Source organism: Alosa sapidissima, chromosome 12 (assembly GCF_018492685.1).
Source record: "Alosa sapidissima isolate fAloSap1 chromosome 12, fAloSap1.pri, whole genome shotgun sequence".
Classification (NCBI taxonomy): domain Eukaryota; kingdom Metazoa; phylum Chordata; class Actinopteri; order Clupeiformes; family Clupeidae; genus Alosa; species Alosa sapidissima.
The window spans coordinates 36818833-36841401 of NC_055968.1; the positions used below are offsets into that span (position 1 = coordinate 36818833).

Here is a 22569-nt window from a genome sequence, read left to right on the forward strand (position 1 = left end):
TATCCACATCACCTGGATTAGTAGTTAGGCACCTGTGTGTGTGTGTATGTGTGTGTGTTTGTGTGTGTGTGTGTATGTGAGAGAGAGAGGGGGGGGGGGAGAGAGGGGGAGAGACAGAGACCTGGATTAGTAGTTAAAGGCACTGACAATTTTCTCAAATCAAATCATATCAGATTAGATCCGGCCTTCAGGTATTGCACCGTTTGGGCAAAACATTGCAGCACGGAGCACTTTGACAGCTTGACACACAATTATAGTGGAAACAGGCCAAAGGAGCAGATGAGAAACGTCAATAAAACTTTAAATGGAAACAAAAAATCCAGAAATGAAAGCAAAATGAATATACAAGGGGAATTAAAAGGTAAAATATACAAATAGGATGAAAGACAACAAGGGAAATAAATAAATGAGCAGGCATAAATAAAACAATTATAGCTATAGACCAACATAAACAAAACATTATAGACCAACATAAATATAACATTATAGATCAACATAAATAAAACATTATGGGCTCTATTTTAATGGTCTAAAACGGAAGTGTCTTTGCGTGGGCGGATCTTGGGCGCTGTTTCTATTTTACCGGCATGTTAATGACTGTTTAGACGCCCGACGCAAATCTAAAATGGGGTGGTCTGAAGTAGCTACATTAATCATGGGTGTGGTTTGGGCGTAACGTGCAATAAACCAATCAGAGCGTCATCTCACATTCCCTTTAACAACAGGCACGCTTGTTCCATAGCTGATTGCTATTACGATGGCGGATTTGCCAGGCGCAGCCAAGAGCGTTCACAGCGCTATAATCACTGTTCAACAAATTACAAAATGTAATGCAGAATTGTCACAAAGACATACTTTCCGATGTTTTGGGATCACTCTCACAGAAGCATGAGGTTATGAATGCATGGTGATATTTTTGCAATGTACAATGTAATCTAACATACTCTCCCGTGCTGCCGCTGGGGCATTTGGGTAGCCTAGAAATCTAGACGCACCCTAGCGGCGGCAAATTAATTTGCTCAGCCTGTACATCTTGTATCAAACCATAGGGATTTCTATTGGCTGACGCCATGGACCTCATCCAATCACAGCGCTCTATTTTGTTAGAGAGTCTTAAGGCGGGCTTAACAGGATGACGACAGTCCTGCGACGGTGAACAACAAGGAAGGTGGCTATGGCGAACGAAGAGCGGTTGTTTGAATCGGCGTTGGCGTCAACTTTGGAGAAGTTGGACTTGTGCTTTTCTTTGAAAGTTGAGCAACACAATGCACTTAAGTCATTCCTTTCGAAGAAGGATGTATTTGCCGTTTTGCCGACCGGATACGGCTATGGTCGTAGCGCTGGCCTATTGCATGCCTAGGCAGTTTGAAAGACAATTCTCTGCCCGCCCCTTGGATTAAGCGAGGTGAATGGCTCGATTCCAGACTATACATTTCAATGATATAGGATGGCCCGCCAGGCTAGCATTTGGGTTAAATGGCATCGGCATGTAATTCAACATCACGCCTACGCTAGATTTATGCCTATTTTTTCACATCTTAATGGACACCACACTGATTTCCCTCGAGTGGTAATATTTTTCTTTGAAATTATGTATGGTTTACAGAAATGGGAACTACGTTGTATAGATGAGAGGAGCGAAGTGTGCGTTGCGCAGCACAGGCGGCCAAGCAAGGGCTCCTTCCCATCAGGCAACTCAACAAGAGAAACAGTTTCCAAGTTGACCTAACTAACTTTCAACTCTGCACAGTATCCCATTAACTGCATGGCAGTAGGCTATTTACAATATTTTCTGTTACGAAGAGTTTGTAAACACGTTATCATCAACTTAATGCACGCACAACATTTGTTTGAGCAGGAGAGAGAATAACAATGAATGGACGCAGCAACTACAGAAATTGTAGCCATACTGGCTGCTTTCTTTTACTATCTATGGTTGCTGGTTAACAGCACATAAAAGCTGATTTAAGCTAATTCACTAACTCAAGACTTCAAGGCCATCATGGATATAAAACGTTTTTTGAAAATAACGAAAGGATGGAGGGAACATAACAAAGCTTGGAGTTATTTTAGATGGGCTACAACAAGGTAGGCAAAATGATGGTGCTTAAAACCTTAGCGCAGCTGGAATAATGCTTAGGCTGATGTTAAAGCGCACGCGATGTTTAAAGCCATACACAACGGTAAATTGGAACAAAACTAAAGGTAACTTTAGCCTTTATAGGGCTGTATAAAGTTGTCCAAATTAATAGGTCATAATTAGGCGTTGTTGTAAAGATATTGCATGTAGATGTTGTACTACAGTATATAGGCTACTAAATTTTTAGGTCACCAATGCACGAACAAAACCGGGAAATGGACAAATATTATCAAGGCTTTGAATGTTTCCGTCTGTGCACGGGGGTGTCTGTAGATTGGTGTGCAACGCATTCATTCATGCAGGCCTGTGGTCATGCATGCGCCCTTAAAATAGCATCTGCATTTGCGCCACAGACTTTAGACCAGGGAGTTCCTAGTCTGTGGCAGAATTGTTTTCTGAAACTGCAGAATATCAACAGTGAACGTTTGCGCCGGAACACGCCCCATCTTTTCGCTGAACCGCCCCGGTGGGCGTAATCGAATTCCCTAATTTACAGACATGTACCTGTGGAGGGAAAATTCCAATATGCGCTGACTGCAAAATAGGAAAGACAAAAGTGCGAGTATACAAAGCGCTGGGATGCAAAATAGACCCCTATAGCTATAGAGCAACATAAATAAAACAGTATAGCTATAGACCAGAGAATACCAAGTACACTGTGAGATCACTAGTGAGAGGGTTTTACAAATGAGTGTAAGACTGAGAAGACTACAAACCTTCACTACCTGTTTCCCCTTTAAACACACATGCCACATAGACACCTATTTCCCCTTTAAACACACAGGACATATAAACACCTGTTTCCCCTTTAAACACACAGGACACATAGACACCTATTTCCCCTTTAAACACACAGGACACATAGACACCTGTTTCCCCTTTAAACACACAGGACACATAGACACAGGACACATAGACACCTATTTCCTCTTTAAACACACAGGACACATAAACACCTGTTTCCCCTTTAAACACACAGGACACATAGACACCTATTTCCCCTTTAAACACACAGGACACATAGAGACCTGTTTCCCCTTTAAACACACAGGACACATAGAGACACAAAGACCAGAGTGCTTGTTTTGGGGGCAAATTTGGGGCAGCCGTGGCCGGTTAGCACTTCGGACCTGTAACCGGAGGGTTGCCGGTTCGAACCCCGACCAGCAGGCACGGCTGACGTGCCCTTGAGCAAGGCACCTAACCCCTCACTGCTCCCTGAGCGCCGCTGTTGATGCAGGCAGCTCACTGCGCCGGGATTAGTGTGTGCTTCACCTCACTGCGTGTACACTGTGTGCTGAGTGTGTTTCACTAATTCACGGATTGGGATAAATGCAGAGACCAAATTTCCCTCACGGGATCAGAAGAGTATACATTCTACTTAAATGAGGTGAGATTGTTGAAGGCTGGAGCCCGTTAACAAAATAACAGTTATGAAATGTAGTCATAATAAACGCTAGAGGTTAATGTAGTCATAATAAACGCTAGAGGTTAATGTAGTCATAACAAACGCTAGAGGTTAATGTAGTCATAATAAACATGTAGTCATAACAAACGCTAGAGGTTAATGTAGTCATAACAATATAAAGGCTAGAGGTTAATGTAGTCATAACAAACGCTAGAGGTTAATGTAGTCATAATAAACGCTAGAGGTTAATGTAGTCATAATAAACGCTAGAGGTTAATGTAGTCAGTATAAGTATATATACTCTTTTGATCCCATGAGGGAAATTTGGTCTCACTCAGTGGGGTGGTATTGTAGTGGGCAGAGGGGTGGTATTGTAGTGGGTAGTGGGGTGGTATTGTAGTGGGCAGAGGGGCAGTGGGGTGGTATTGTAGTGGGTAGTGGGGTGGTATTGTAGTGGGCAGAGGGGCAGTGGGGTGGTATTGTAGTGGGCAGTGGGGTGTTAATCTGGCGTTGACATGACCGACCCAGGAACTGGCCTGGCTGCTTCTGATGCAAGTGAAGTGAAGTGCCTGGTGGCATAGACTAGAGAAGTGTGGTGTGGATATGTGTGTGTGTGTGTGTGTGTGTGTGTGTGTTTGTGTGTGTGTGTGTGTGTATGTGTGTGTGTGTGTGTGTGTGTGTTGCTCTGATGCAAGTGCCTGGTGGCATAGACTAGAGAGCTGTCATAGCACCACTGATGGGAGGGGGTTGGGGAATGTTAAAGCAGAACTGCTACTTCCAGACTGGTAGACAAGAGGGAGTTTCCACTCGGGAAAATGAGCGGTATTCCAGCAGTGATAAGAGAGAGAGACAGAGAACTACTGCGCACCCCTCCTCTGGAATAATCTCCCTCCCTCAATTCCATTAGCAGACACCCTCCCTATTTTAAGTCTAGACTTAAAACACACTTCTTTAGTGCCTCCCATAGTTAGGTATGATGCGGTGTGGAACTTCACCCACCTCAGGGTTTTTTGGAATGGACCACCCTGCTGTGTCTAGGGTTGCAAAGGGGCGGAAAATTTCCGGTAAATTTCCGGAAACTTACTGGAAACTTTCCATGGGAAGTTAAGCTGGGGAATTTTGGAAATATTCCAAATTGGAAACTTTAATGGAATTAAAGGAAATTATGGGAATTAATGGGAATTTACAGGAATTAACTGGGAATTTTTGGTAATTCCTACTTTTTCATATACAAGCATTAACATTTTGTTTCATAATAACCAATATGATTTGTTTGTTCATATTTTCGCTTAGCTTAGCATAAAAAGCTAGCTACCATGCTAGCGGGAATCCCATTCTCTGCCTATGGTTTACTAGCGTGCTAAGCTAGCAACACTGAAACCACTGAACTGCCCAAGATACACCACGCCACTCAACAACAAAATCCAATTGGTTGGAACATTAACTATCTTGACTATCAGTTTGTTCCGTTAGAATCCCAGAAAATGGTAAAACAAGTAAAAAAAAAAATGACACAACATACCACCCCAACCTTATAAACCTTATAGAATATGTACATTATATATACATTATATATACATTATATATACATTATATATACATTATCAAGCTTAATCAGCCCCAACCAAACCTTATAGAATATGTACATTATATATACATTATATATACATTATATATACATTATATATACATTATATATACATTATCAAGCTTAATCAGCCCCAACCAAACCTTATAGAATATGTAAATTATATATACATTATCAAGCTTAATCAGCCCCAACCACCTTATAGAATACGTACATTATATATACATTATCAAGCTTAATCAGCCCCAACCTTATATACCTTATAGAATATGTACATTATATATACATTATCAAGCTTAATCAGCCCCAACCTTATAAACCTTATAGAATATGTAAATTATATATACATTGCCAAGCTTAATCAGCCCCAACCAAACCTTATAGAATATGTACATTATATATACATTGCCAAGCTTAATCAGCCCCAACCAAACCTTATAGAATATGTACATTATATATACATTATCAAGCTTAATCAGCCCCAACCAAACCTTATAGAATATGTAAGTTATATATACATTGCCAAGCTTAATCAGCCCCAACCAAACCTTATAGAATATGTACATTATATATACATTATCAAGCTTAATCAGCCCCAACCAAACCTTATAGAATATGTAAGTTATATATACATTGCCAAGCTTAATCAGCCCCAACCAAACCTTATAGAATATGTAAATTATATATACATTGCCAAGCTTAATCAGCCCCAACCAAACCTTATAGATTATGTAAGTTATATATACATTGCCAAGCTTAATCAGCCCCAACCAAACCTTATAGAATATGTAAGTTATATATACATTGCCAAGCTTAATCAGCCCCAACCAAACCTTATAGAATATGTAAGTTATATATACATTGCCAAGCTTAATCAGCCCCAACCAAACCTTATAGAATATGTAAATTATATATACATTGCCAAGCTTAATCAGCCCCAACCAAACCTTATAGAATATGTACATTATATATACATTATCAAGCTTAATCAGCCCCAACCAAACCTTATAGAATATGTAAGTTATATATACATTGCCAAGCTTAATCAGCCCCAACCAAACCTTATAGAATATGTAAGTTATATATACATTGCCAAGCTTAATCAGCCCCAACCAAACCTTATAGAATATGTAAGTTATATATACATTGCCAAGCTTAATCAGCCCCAACCAAACCTTATAGAATATGTAAATTATATATACATTGCCAAGCTTAATCAGCCCCAACCAAACCTTATAGATTATGTAAGTTATATATACATTGCCAAGCTTAATCAGCCCCAACCAAACCTTATAGAATATGTAAGTTATATATACATTGCCAAGCTTAATCAGCCCCAACCAAACCTTATAGAATATGTAAGTTATATATACATTGCCAAGCTTAATCAGCCCCAACCAAACCTTATAGAATATGTAAGTTATATATACATTGCCAAGCTTAATCAGCCCCAACCAAACCTTATAGAATATGTAAGTTATATATACATTGCCAAGCTTAATCAGCCCCAACCAAACCTTATAGATTATGTAAGTTATATATACATTGCCAAGCTTAATCAGCCCCAACCAAACCTTATAGAATATGTAAGTTATATATACATTGCCAAGCTTAATCAGCCCCAACCAAACCTTATAGATTATGTACATTATATATACATTATCAAGCTTAATCAGACCCAACCACCTTATAGATTATGTAAATTATATATACATTGCCAAGCTTAATCAGACCCAACCACCTTATAGATTATGTAAATTATATATACATTGCCAAGCTTAATCAGACCCAACCACCTTATAGATTATGTAAATTATATATACATTATCAAGCTTAATCAGCCCCAACCTTATATACCTTATAGATTATGTAAGTTATATATACATTATATATACATTGCCAAGCTTAATCAGCCCCAACCAAACCTTATAGAATATGTACATTATATATACATTGCCAAGCTTAATCAGCCCCAACCAAACCTTATAGAATATGTACATTATATATACATTGCCAAGCTTAATCAGCCCCAACCAAACCTTATAGAATATGTACATTATATATACATTGCCAAGCTTAATCAGCCCCAACCAAACCTTATAGAATATGTACATTATATATACATTGCCAAGCTTAATCAGCCCCAACCAAACCTTATAGAATATGTAAGTTATATATACATTGCCAAGCTTAATCAGCCCCAACCAAACCTTATAGATTATGTACATTATATATACATTATCAAGCTTAATCAGACCCAACCACCTTATAGATTATGTAAATTATATATACATTGCCAAGCTTAATCAGACCCAACCACCTTATAGATTATGTAAATTATATATACATTGCCAAGCTTAATCAGACCCAACCACCTTATAGATTATGTAAATTATATATACATTATCAAGCTTAATCAGCCCCAACCTTATATACCTTATAGATTATGTAAGTTATATATACATTATATATACATTGCCAAGCTTAATCAGCCCCAACCAAACCTTATAGAATATGTACATTATATATACATTGCCAAGCTTAATCAGCCCCAACCAAACCTTATAGAATATGTACATTATATATACATTGCCAAGCTTAATCAGCCCCAACCAAACCTTATAGAATATGTAAGTTATATATACATTGCCAAGCTTAATCAGCCCCAACCAAACCTTATAGAATATGTACATTATATATACATTATCAAGCTTAATCAGCCCCAACCAAACCTTATAGAATATGTAAGTTATATATACATTGCCAAGCTTAATCAGCCCCAACCAAACCTTATAGAATATGTAAATTATATATACATTGCCAAGCTTAATCAGCCCCAACCAAACCTTATAGATTATGTAAGTTATATATACATTGCCAAGCTTAATCAGCCCCAACCAAACCTTATAGAATATGTAAGTTATATATACATTGCCAAGCTTAATCAGCCCCAACCAAACCTTATAGAATATGTAAGTTATATATACATTGCCAAGCTTAATCAGCCCCAACCAAACCTTATAGAATATGTAAATTATATATACATTGCCAAGCTTAATCAGCCCCAACCAAACCTTATAGAATATGTACATTATATATACATTATCAAGCTTAATCAGCCCCAACCAAACCTTATAGAATATGTAAGTTATATATACATTGCCAAGCTTAATCAGCCCCAACCAAACCTTATAGAATATGTAAGTTATATATACATTGCCAAGCTTAATCAGCCCCAACCAAACCTTATAGAATATGTAAGTTATATATACATTGCCAAGCTTAATCAGCCCCAACCAAACCTTATAGAATATGTAAATTATATATACATTGCCAAGCTTAATCAGCCCCAACCAAACCTTATAGATTATGTAAGTTATATATACATTGCCAAGCTTAATCAGCCCCAACCAAACCTTATAGAATATGTAAGTTATATATACATTGCCAAGCTTAATCAGCCCCAACCAAACCTTATAGAATATGTAAGTTATATATACATTGCCAAGCTTAATCAGCCCCAACCAAACCTTATAGAATATGTAAGTTATATATACATTGCCAAGCTTAATCAGCCCCAACCAAACCTTATAGAATATGTAAGTTATATATACATTGCCAAGCTTAATCAGCCCCAACCAAACCTTATAGATTATGTAAGTTATATATACATTGCCAAGCTTAATCAGCCCCAACCAAACCTTATAGAATATGTAAGTTATATATACATTGCCAAGCTTAATCAGCCCCAACCAAACCTTATAGATTATGTACATTATATATACATTATCAAGCTTAATCAGACCCAACCACCTTATAGATTATGTAAATTATATATACATTGCCAAGCTTAATCAGACCCAACCACCTTATAGATTATGTAAATTATATATACATTGCCAAGCTTAATCAGACCCAACCACCTTATAGATTATGTAAATTATATATACATTATCAAGCTTAATCAGCCCCAACCTTATATACCTTATAGATTATGTAAGTTATATATACATTATATATACATTGCCAAGCTTAATCAGCCCCAACCAAACCTTATAGAATATGTACATTATATATACATTGCCAAGCTTAATCAGCCCCAACCAAACCTTATAGAATATGTACATTATATATACATTGCCAAGCTTAATCAGCCCCAACCAAACCTTATAGAATATGTACATTATATATACATTGCCAAGCTTAATCAGCCCCAACCAAACCTTATAGAATATGTACATTATATATACATTGCCAAGCTTAATCAGCCCCAACCAAACCTTATAGAATATGTAAGTTATATATACATTGCCAAGCTTAATCAGCCCCAACCAAACCTTATAGATTATGTACATTATATATACATTATCAAGCTTAATCAGACCCAACCACCTTATAGATTATGTAAATTATATATACATTGCCAAGCTTAATCAGACCCAACCACCTTATAGATTATGTAAATTATATATACATTGCCAAGCTTAATCAGACCCAACCACCTTATAGATTATGTAAATTATATATACATTATCAAGCTTAATCAGCCCCAACCTTATATACCTTATAGATTATGTAAGTTATATATACATTATATATACATTGCCAAGCTTAATCAGCCCCAACCAAACCTTATAGAATATGTACATTATATATACATTGCCAAGCTTAATCAGCCCCAACCAAACCTTATAGAATATGTACATTATATATACATTGCCAAGCTTAATCAGCCCCAACCAAACCTTATAGAATATGTACATTATATATACATTGCCAAGCTTAATCAGCCCCAACCAAACCTTATAGAATATGTACATTATATATACATTGCCAAGCTTAATCAGCCCCAACCAAACCTTATAGAATATGTAAGTTATATATACATTGCCAAGCTTAATCAGCCCCAACCAAACCTTATAGAATATGTAAGTTATATATACATTATATATACATTATCAAGCTTAATCAGCCCCAACCAAACCTTATAGAATATGTAAGTTATATATACATTGCCAAGCTTAATCAGCCCCAACCAAACCTTATAGAATATGTAAGTTATATATACATTGCCAAGCTTAATCAGCCCCAACCAAACCTTATAGAATATGTAAATTATATATACATTGCCAAGCTTAATCAGCCCCAACCAAACCTTATAGATTATGTAAGTTATATATACATTGCCAAGCTTAATCAGCCCCAACCAAACCTTATAGATTATGTAAGTTATATATACATTGCCAAGCTTAATCAGCCCCAACCAAACCTTATAGATTATGTAAGTTATATATACATTGAGCTTAATCAGCCCCAACCTTATATACCTTATAGAATATGTAAGTTATATATACATTGCCAAGCTTAATCAGCCCCAACCAAACCTTATAGAATATGTACATTATATATACATTGCCAAGCTTAATCAGCCCCAACCAAACCTTATAGAATATGTAAATTATATATACATTGCCAAGCTTAATCAGCCCCAACCAAACCTTATAGAATATGTAAGTTATATGTACATTGCCAAGCTTAATCAGCCCCAACCAAACCTTATAGATTATGTAAGTTATATATACATTATATATACATTATCAAGCTTAATCAGCCCCAACCAAACCTTATAGAATATGTAAGTTATATATACATTATATATACATTATCAAGCTTAATCAGCCCCAACCAAACCTTATAGAATATGTAAATTATATATACATTGCCAAGCTTAATCAGCCCCAACCAAACCTTATAGAATATGTAAGTTATATATACATTGCCAAGCTTAATCAGCCCCAACCTTATATACCTTATAGAATATGTAAATTATATATACATTGCCAAGCTTAATCAGCCCCAACCTTATATACCTTATAGATTATGTAAATTATATATACATTATATATACATTATCAAGCTTAATCAGCCCCAACCAAACCTTATAGAATATGTAAATTATATATACATTGCCAAGCTTAATCAGCCCCAACCAAACCTTATAGAATATGTAAATTATATATACATTGCCAAGCTTAATCAGCCCCAACCTTATATACCTTATAGAATATGTAAATTATATATACATTGCCAAGCTTAATCAGCCCCAACCTTATATACCTTATAGATTATGTAAATTATATATACATTGCCAAGCTTAATCAGCCCCAACCTTATATACCTTATAGAATATGTAAGTTATATATACATTGCCAAGCTTAATCAGCCCCAACCTTATATACCTTATAGAATATGTAAGTTATATATACATTGCCAAGCTTAATCAGCCCCAACCAAACCTTATAGATTATGTAAGTTATATATACATTGCCAAGCTTAATCAGCCCCAACCAAACCTTATAGATTATGTAAGTTATATATACATTGCCAAGCTTAATCAGCCCCAACCACCTTATAGATTATGTAAATTATATATACATTGCCAAGCTTAATCAGACCCAACCACCTTATAGATTATGTAAATTATATATACATTATCAAGCTTAATCAGCCCCAACCTTATATACCTTATAGATTATGTAAGTTATATATACATTATATATACATTGCCAAGCTTAATCAGCCCCAACCAAACCTTATAGAATATGTACATTATATATACATTGCCAAGCTTAATCAGCCCCAACCAAACCTTATAGAATATGTACATTATATATACATTGCCAAGCTTAATCAGCCCCAACCAAACCTTATAGAATATGTACATTATATATACATTGCCAAGCTTAATCAGCCCCAACCAAACCTTATAGAATATGTAAGTTATATATACATTGCCAAGCTTAATCAGCCCCAACCAAACCTTATAGAATATGTAAGTTATATATACATTATATATACATTATCAAGCTTAATCAGCCCCAACCAAACCTTATAGAATATGTAAGTTATATATACATTGCCAAGCTTAATCAGCCCCAACCAAACCTTATAGAATATGTAAGTTATATATACATTGCCAAGCTTAATCAGCCCCAACCAAACCTTATAGAATATGTAAATTATATATACATTGCCAAGCTTAATCAGCCCCAACCAAACCTTATAGATTATGTAAGTTATATATACATTGCCAAGCTTAATCAGCCCCAACCAAACCTTATAGATTATGTAAGTTATATATACATTGCCAAGCTTAATCAGCCCCAACCAAACCTTATAGATTATGTAAGTTATATATACATTGAGCTTAATCAGCCCCAACCTTATATACCTTATAGAATATGTAAGTTATATATACATTGCCAAGCTTAATCAGCCCCAACCAAACCTTATAGAATATGTACATTATATATACATTGCCAAGCTTAATCAGCCCCAACCAAACCTTATAGAATATGTAAATTATATATACATTGCCAAGCTTAATCAGCCCCAACCAAACCTTATAGAATATGTAAGTTATATGTACATTGCCAAGCTTAATCAGCCCCAACCAAACCTTATAGATTATGTAAGTTATATATACATTATATATACATTATCAAGCTTAATCAGCCCCAACCAAACCTTATAGAATATGTAAGTTATATATACATTATATATACATTATCAAGCTTAATCAGCCCCAACCAAACCTTATAGAATATGTAAATTATATATACATTGCCAAGCTTAATCAGCCCCAACCAAACCTTATAGAATATGTAAGTTATATATACATTGCCAAGCTTAATCAGCCCCAACCTTATATACCTTATAGAATATGTAAATTATATATACATTGCCAAGCTTAATCAGCCCCAACCTTATATACCTTATAGATTATGTAAATTATATATACATTATATATACATTATCAAGCTTAATCAGCCCCAACCAAACCTTATAGAATATGTAAATTATATATACATTGCCAAGCTTAATCAGCCCCAACCAAACCTTATAGAATATGTAAGTTATATATACATTGCCAAGCTTAATCAGCCCCAACCAAACCTTATAGAATATGTAAATTATATATACATTGCCAAGCTTAATCAGCCCCAACCAAACCTTATAGATTATGTAAGTTATATATACATTGCCAAGCTTAATCAGCCCCAACCAAACCTTATAGATTATGTAAGTTATATATACATTGCCAAGCTTAATCAGCCCCAACCAAACCTTATAGATTATGTAAGTTATATATACATTGAGCTTAATCAGCCCCAACCTTATATACCTTATAGAATATGTAAGTTATATATACATTGCCAAGCTTAATCAGCCCCAACCAAACCTTATAGAATATGTACATTATATATACATTGCCAAGCTTAATCAGCCCCAACCAAACCTTATAGAATATGTAAATTATATATACATTGCCAAGCTTAATCAGCCCCAACCAAACCTTATAGAATATGTAAGTTATATGTACATTGCCAAGCTTAATCAGCCCCAACCAAACCTTATAGATTATGTAAGTTATATATACATTATATATACATTATCAAGCTTAATCAGCCCCAACCAAACCTTATAGAATATGTAAGTTATATATACATTATATATACATTATCAAGCTTAATCAGCCCCAACCAAACCTTATAGAATATGTAAATTATATATACATTGCCAAGCTTAATCAGCCCCAACCAAACCTTATAGAATATGTAAGTTATATATACATTGCCAAGCTTAATCAGCCCCAACCTTATATACCTTATAGAATATGTAAATTATATATACATTGCCAAGCTTAATCAGCCCCAACCTTATATACCTTATAGATTATGTAAATTATATATACATTATATATACATTATCAAGCTTAATCAGCCCCAACCAAACCTTATAGAATATGTAAATTATATATACATTGCCAAGCTTAATCAGCCCCAACCAAACCTTATAGAATATGTAAATTATATATACATTGCCAAGCTTAATCAGCCCCAACCTTATATACCTTATAGAATATGTAAATTATATATACATTGCCAAGCTTAATCAGCCCCAACCTTATATACCTTATAGATTATGTAAATTATATATACATTGCCAAGCTTAATCAGCCCCAACCTTATATACCTTATAGAATATGTAAGTTATATATACATTGCCAAGCTTAATCAGCCCCAACCTTATATACCTTATAGAATATGTAAGTTATATATACATTGCCAAGCTTAATCAGCCCCAACCAAACCTTATAGATTATGTAAGTTATATATACATTGCCAAGCTTAATCAGCCCCAACCAAACCTTATAGATTATGTAAGTTATATATACATTGCCAAGCTTAATCAGCCCCAACCACCTTATAGATTATGTAAATTATATATACATTGCCAAGCTTAATCAGACCCAACCACCTTATAGATTATGTAAATTATATATACATTATCAAGCTTAATCAGCCCCAACCTTATATACCTTATAGATTATGTAAGTTATATATACATTATATATACATTGCCAAGCTTAATCAGCCCCAACCAAACCTTATAGAATATGTACATTATATATACATTGCCAAGCTTAATCAGCCCCAACCAAACCTTATAGAATATGTACATTATATATACATTGCCAAGCTTAATCAGCCCCAACCAAACCTTATAGAATATGTAAGTTATATATACATTGCCAAGCTTAATCAGCCCCAACCAAACCTTATAGAATATGTAAGTTATATATACATTATATATACATTATCAAGCTTAATCAGCCCCAACCAAACCTTATAGAATATGTAAGTTATATATACATTGCCAAGCTTAATCAGCCCCAACCAAACCTTATAGAATATGTAAGTTATATATACATTGCCAAGCTTAATCAGCCCCAACCAAACCTTATAGAATATGTAAATTATATATACATTGCCAAGCTTAATCAGCCCCAACCAAACCTTATAGATTATGTAAGTTATATATACATTGCCAAGCTTAATCAGCCCCAACCAAACCTTATAGATTATGTAAGTTATATATACATTGCCAAGCTTAATCAGCCCCAACCAAACCTTATAGATTATGTAAGTTATATATACATTGAGCTTAATCAGCCCCAACCTTATATACCTTATAGAATATGTAAGTTATATATACATTGCCAAGCTTAATCAGCCCCAACCAAACCTTATAGAATATGTACATTATATATACATTGCCAAGCTTAATCAGCCCCAACCAAACCTTATAGAATATGTAAATTATATATACATTGCCAAGCTTAATCAGCCCCAACCAAACCTTATAGAATATGTAAGTTATATGTACATTGCCAAGCTTAATCAGCCCCAACCAAACCTTATAGATTATGTAAGTTATATATACATTATATATACATTATCAAGCTTAATCAGCCCCAACCAAACCTTATAGAATATGTAAGTTATATATACATTATATATACATTATCAAGCTTAATCAGCCCCAACCAAACCTTATAGAATATGTAAATTATATATACATTGCCAAGCTTAATCAGCCCCAACCAAACCTTATAGAATATGTAAGTTATATATACATTGCCAAGCTTAATCAGCCCCAACCTTATATACCTTATAGAATATGTAAATTATATATACATTGCCAAGCTTAATCAGCCCCAACCTTATATACCTTATAGATTATGTAAATTATATATACATTATATATACATTATCAAGCTTAATCAGCCCCAACCAAACCTTATAGAATATGTAAATTATATATACATTGCCAAGCTTAATCAGCCCCAACCAAACCTTATAGAATATGTAAGTTATATATACATTGCCAAGCTTAATCAGCCCCAACCAAACCTTATAGAATATGTAAATTATATATACATTGCCAAGCTTAATCAGCCCCAACCAAACCTTATAGATTATGTAAGTTATATATACATTGCCAAGCTTAATCAGCCCCAACCAAACCTTATAGATTATGTAAGTTATATATACATTGCCAAGCTTAATCAGCCCCAACCAAACCTTATAGATTATGTAAGTTATATATACATTGAGCTTAATCAGCCCCAACCTTATATACCTTATAGAATATGTAAGTTATATATACATTGCCAAGCTTAATCAGCCCCAACCAAACCTTATAGAATATGTACATTATATATACATTGCCAAGCTTAATCAGCCCCAACCAAACCTTATAGAATATGTAAATTATATATACATTGCCAAGCTTAATCAGCCCCAACCAAACCTTATAGAATATGTAAGTTATATGTACATTGCCAAGCTTAATCAGCCCCAACCAAACCTTATAGATTATGTAAGTTATATATACATTATATATACATTATCAAGCTTAATCAGCCCCAACCAAACCTTATAGAATATGTAAGTTATATATACATTATATATACATTATCAAGCTTAATCAGCCCCAACCAAACCTTATAGAATATGTAAATTATATATACATTGCCAAGCTTAATCAGCCCCAACCAAACCTTATAGAATATGTAAGTTATATATACATTGCCAAGCTTAATCAGCCCCAACCTTATATACCTTATAGAATATGTAAATTATATATACATTGCCAAGCTTAATCAGCCCCAACCTTATATACCTTATAGATTATGTAAATTATATATACATTATATATACATTATCAAGCTTAATCAGCCCCAACCAAACCTTATAGAATATGTAAATTATATATACATTGCCAAGCTTAATCAGCCCCAACCAAACCTTATAGAATATGTAAATTATATATACATTGCCAAGCTTAATCAGCCCCAACCTTATATACCTTATAGAATATGTAAATTATATATACATTGCCAAGCTTAATCAGCCCCAACCTTATATACCTTATAGATTATGTAAATTATATATACATTGCCAAGCTTAATCAGCCCCAACCTTATATACCTTATAGAATATGTAAGTTATATATACATTGCCAAGCTTAATCAGCCCCAACCTTATATACCTTATAGAATATGTAAGTTATATATACATTGCCAAGCTTAATCAGCCCCAACCAAACCTTATAGATTATGTAAGTTATATATACATTGCCAAGCTTAATCAGCCCCAACCAAACCTTATAGATTATGTAAGTTATATATACATTGCCAAGCTTAATCAGCCCCAACCACCTTATAGATTATGTAAATTATATATACATTGCCAAGCTTAATCAGACCCAACCACCTTATAGATTATGTAAATTATATATACATTATCAAGCTTAATCAGCCCCAACCTTATATACCTTATAGATTATGTAAGTTATATATACATTATATATACATTGCCAAGCTTAATCAGCCCCAACCAAACCTTATAGAATATGTACATTATATATACATTGCCAAGCTTAATCAGCCCCAACCAAACCTTATAGAATATGTACATTATATATACATTGCCAAGCTTAATCAGCCCCAACCAAACCTTATAGAATATGTAAGTTATATATACATTGCCAAGCTTAATCAGCCCCAACCAAACCTTATAGAATATGTAAGTTATATATACATTATATATACATTATCAAGCTTAATCAGCCCCAACCAAACCTTATAGAATATGTAAGTTATATATACATTGCCAAGCTTAATCAGCCCCAACCAAACCTTATAGAATATGTAAGTTATATATACATTGCCAAGCTTAATCAGCCCCAACCAAACCTTATAGAATATGTAAATTATATATACATTGCCAAGCTTAATCAGCCCCAACCAAACCTTATAGATTATGTAAGTTATATATACATTGCCAAGCTTAATCAGCCCCAACCAAACCTTATAGATTATGTAAGTTATATATACATTGCCAAGCTTAATCAGCCCCAACCAAACCTTATAGATTATGTAAGTTATATATACATTGAGCTTAATCAGCCCCAACCTTATATACCTTATAGAATATGTAAGTTATATATACATTGCCAAGCTTAATCAGCCCCAACCAAACCTTATAGAATATGTACATTATATATACATTGCCAAGCTTAATCAGCCCCAACCAAACCTTATAGAATATGTAAATTATATATACATTGCCAAGCTTAATCAGCCCCAACCAAACCTTATAGAATATGTAAGTTATATGTACATTGCCAAGCTTAATCAGCCCCAACCAAACCTTATAGATTATGTAAGTTATATATACATTATATATACATTATCAAGCTTAATCAGCCCCAACCAAACCTTATAGAATATGTAAGTTATATATACATTATATATACATTATCAAGCTTAATCAGCCCCAACCAAACCTTATAGAATATGTAAATTATATATACATTGCCAAGCTTAATCAGCCCCAACCAAACCTTATAGAATATGTAAGTTATATATACATTGCCAAGCTTAATCAGCCCCAACCTTATATACCTTATAGAATATGTAAATTATATATACATTGCCAAGCTTAATCAGCCCCAACCTTATATACCTTATAGATTATGTAAATTATATATACATTATATATACATTATCAAGCTTAATCAGCCCCAACCAAACCTTATAGAATATGTAAATTATATATACATTGCCAAGCTTAATCAGCCCCAACCAAACCTTATAGAATATGTAAATTATATATACATTGCCAAGCTTAATCAGCCCCAACCTTATATACCTTATAGAATATGTAAATTATATATACATTGCCAAGCTTAATCAGCCCCAACCTTATATACCTTATAGATTATGTAAATTATATATACATTGCCAAGCTTAATCAGCCCCAACCTTATATACCTTATAGATTATGTAAATTATATATACATTGCCAAGCTTAATCAGCCCCAACCTTATATACCTTATAGAATATGTAAGTTATATATACATTGCCAAGCTTAATCAGCCCCAACCTTATATACCTTATAGAATATGTAAGTTATATATACATTGCCAAGCTTAATCAGCCCCAACCAAACCTTATAGATTATGTAAGTTATATATACATTGCCAAGCTTAATCAGCCCCAACCAAACCTTATAGATTATGTAAGTTATATATACATTGCCAAGCTTAATCAGCCCCAACCAAACCTTATAGAATATGTAAGTTATATATACATTGCCAAGCTTAATCAGCCCCAACCAAACCTTATAGATTATGTACATTATATATACATTGCCAAGCTTAATCAGCCCCAACCAAACCTTATAGAATATGTAAATTATATATACATTGCCAAGCTTAATCAGCCCCAACCAAACCTTATAGATTATGTAAATTATATATACATTGCCAAGCTTAATCAGCCCCAACCAAACCTTATAGATTATGTAAATTATATATACATTGCCAAGCTTAATCAGCCCCAACCAAACCTTATAGAATATGTAAGTTATATATACATTGCCAAGCTTAATCAGACTAATCCGATTAATCGTCCCATTACAGTTTAATTACAGTGCAAAATGACGTTCCCCAATTTGAATGAGGACAAAAGTGACGACAAGCCCATAACTGGGCAACTCTGTTTGCAAACTTCCCCCAGTTTCACACCAGTTATTCCCACATGAGATGACGTTTTCACTGGGAATTTATTTTCCCCATGCACATTAACGCATCATAGGTTTCCTTTACGTCTCGTAGCCTATGCTGATTGCTGTGTGCATGGGATTGACGTATGTGCAGGGTAGAAATTTGACTGAAATTGCATTAAATCAGGTTGTTTTAACTAGTATTATGCTGCAAGATGGGGTTTTGTCCACTACATTTAAGTTCCCTGTTATAGACTAACTTGCCATATTAAAAGTTCCCAGTTTATTCCCGTTAATTCCCGTATATTCCCGTTAATTCCCATGGAAAGTTTCCAACTTTGAAAATTCCCGGAATTTTGCAACCCTAGCTGTGTCCTCAGCTTTTTTTTCCTTTTCATGTGTCACTCCGTACAACCCACCCCCCCCCCCCCTCTCTCAACTCCCCTCTCTCTTGCCTATTCTCACTATGGTATAGCACTATATAGTGCCATTGATATACTTATTGATATTAACCATTTTGATTTATAGTAATACTCTACATCTCTCTTTCTCCCCCCTTACCTCATTTGGGAGGTATACCATCACCAGTCATCAGCCATCCGTGTGCTTGGTCCTCATCTCACTCATCAGGGTTGTGCAACATTCCAGAATTGAATTGAAACTGGCTCTTAAATTCCAATTCAATTCTTGAATTTCACTTGCATTTCAATTGAGGTAGCAAACAGGAAGCAGAATTGCCATTCGAATTTTGCATAACCCTGTCACTCATCGCACCTGAAGCCCCATCCCTACCACTGCCCTACCATCACCTATTGCTGTCCCCCTGCCCGGATTCCTGGCCCGTACAGCCTAGCGACCCACCACTTGCCCTATGACAACTCCTAATCCCTCTGGACAATTCCATTTCCTACACTGGACTATTTGAACTTTCTGACACTAAATAGGATTCATGCATTATCATACTGGATACGTAATCATCCCACCTCTTGTAACATTCACCTCAGGTGGCTTTAAACACCATGTTCTATTCTCTACACCTGACTAACTTATGCATTTAACATGTATACCGACCTTACTGTTCTGTAACTGACCCTAGGCAGATGGGTCAGGCCCTTGAGTCGTGTATCTGCTCGAGGTTTCTTCCTACATGTATCTCCAATTCTAGGGAGTTTTTCCCCCCTGTTACCCCTGTTACCCATGGGCCTTCTTTTCTTTCTTTTCTCTGATTGTCTAACATTCTGTAAAGCGCCATGAGACATGTGTAATGTTTTGGCGCACTACAAGTACAATTAAATTGAAAATTGAAATTGAGAAAGAGAGAGAGAGAGAGAGAGAGAGAGAAAATGCTGGGTCTAATCCTCAGGAAAAGTCAAATCCGGGTCCAATCCGATGGGAAGGAGTGGATGTTATTCCAGGTCTGACATGCCTCTGCGGATTCCCCCTGATCACACATTACCTTGTCCTGACTCCTCCACCACACTGCAAGTGTGTGTGTGTGTGTGTGTGTGTGTGTGTGTGTGTGTGTGTGTGTGTGTGTGTGTGTGTGTGTGTGTGCGTGTGTGTGTATGTGTGTGTGTGTGTGTGTGTGTATGTGTGATCATCACATGTTACCTTGTGTTGACTCCACTACACTGGAAGCTTCTACAAGTCCACTGACATTCCATCAGGGAAGCGTTTGATGTCTCCACCCTGGGATATATCTGTCTTGCTCTGTGTGTGTGTGTGTGTGTGTCTGTGTGTGTGTGTGTGTGTGTGTGTGTGTGTGTGTGTGTGTGTGTGTGTCTGTGTATGTGTGTGTGTGTGTGTGTGTGTGTGTGTGTGTGTGTGTGTGTCTGTGTATGTGTATGTGTGTGTGTGTGTGTGTGTGTGTGTGTGTGTGTCTGTGTATGTGTGTGTGTGTGTGTGTGTGTGTGTGTGTGTGTGTGTGTGTGTGTGTGTGGGTGGGGGCATCATATAGAGCGGGCGGGGAACATTTGAAAGATGGAAAAGTTGATATTCAGGAGTGGATGGTGAGATCAAGGCCTTGCTCCCCAAGGGTAAACCCATGAAAGAGATGAGAAGGAGACACACACACACACACTCACACATGAACACACACACACACACACATGAACATACATTCATGGACACACACAGACTCATACACACATGAACACACGGACACACACATGAACACACACACACACACACACAGTACACACACACGTACACACACATGAACACATACACACACACACAGACATGCTCTTAGACACAGTGAAGAGCTGTACTACTCATGTGGATCGTAGGTCACAGTGGGGAAGAGGAGAGGAGAGGAGAAGAGATGAGAGGAGAGGAGAGGAGAGGAGAAGAGAAGAGAAGAGAAGAGAAGAGAGGAGAGAGAAGAGAAGAGAAGAGAAGAGAGGAGAAGAGAGGAGAGAGAAGAGAAGAGAAGAGAAGAGAAGAGAAGAGAGGAGAGAAGAGAAGAGGAGGAGAAGAGAGGAGAGGAGAGAGAGAAGAGAGGAGAGGAGAAGAGAAGAGAAGAGGAGGAGAAGAGAGGAGAGGAGAAGACAAGAGAAGAGAAGAGAGGAGAAGAGAGGAGAGGAGAAGAGAAGAGAAGAGAAGAGAAGAGAAGAGAGGAGAGGAGAGGAGAAGAGAGGTGAGAAGAGAGGAGAAGAGAAGAGAGGAGAGGAGAGAAGAGGAGAGATGAGAGGAGAGGAGGGAAGAGGAGGAGAGGAGAGATGAGGAGAGGAGGGGAGAGGAGGAGAAGAGAAGAGAGAAGAGGAGAGGAAGGGAGAGGAGGAGAGGAGAGGAGAGGAGAGGAGAGGGAGAGTGAGAAGAGAGAGGAGAGGAGAGATGAGGAGAGAAGAGGAGAGGAGGGGAGAGAGGAGAGGAGAGAGAAGAGAGAGGAAGATGAGGAGAGAAGAGGAGAGGAGGGGAGAGAGAGGAGAGGAGAGGAGAGAAGATGAGGACAGAAGAGGAGAGGAGAGGAGAGATGAGGAGAGAAGAGGAGAGGAGGGGAGAGGAGAAGAGAGA

At 35.9% G+C, this 22569-nt stretch overlaps 1 protein-coding gene across 1 annotated transcript in view; it reads right to left on the minus strand.

Annotated features, from left to right (window-relative positions):
• The window catches only part of grin3bb (glutamate receptor, ionotropic, N-methyl-D-aspartate 3Bb), a 172647-nt gene that overhangs the window by 44197 nt on the left and 105881 nt on the right, over positions 1–22569 (minus strand).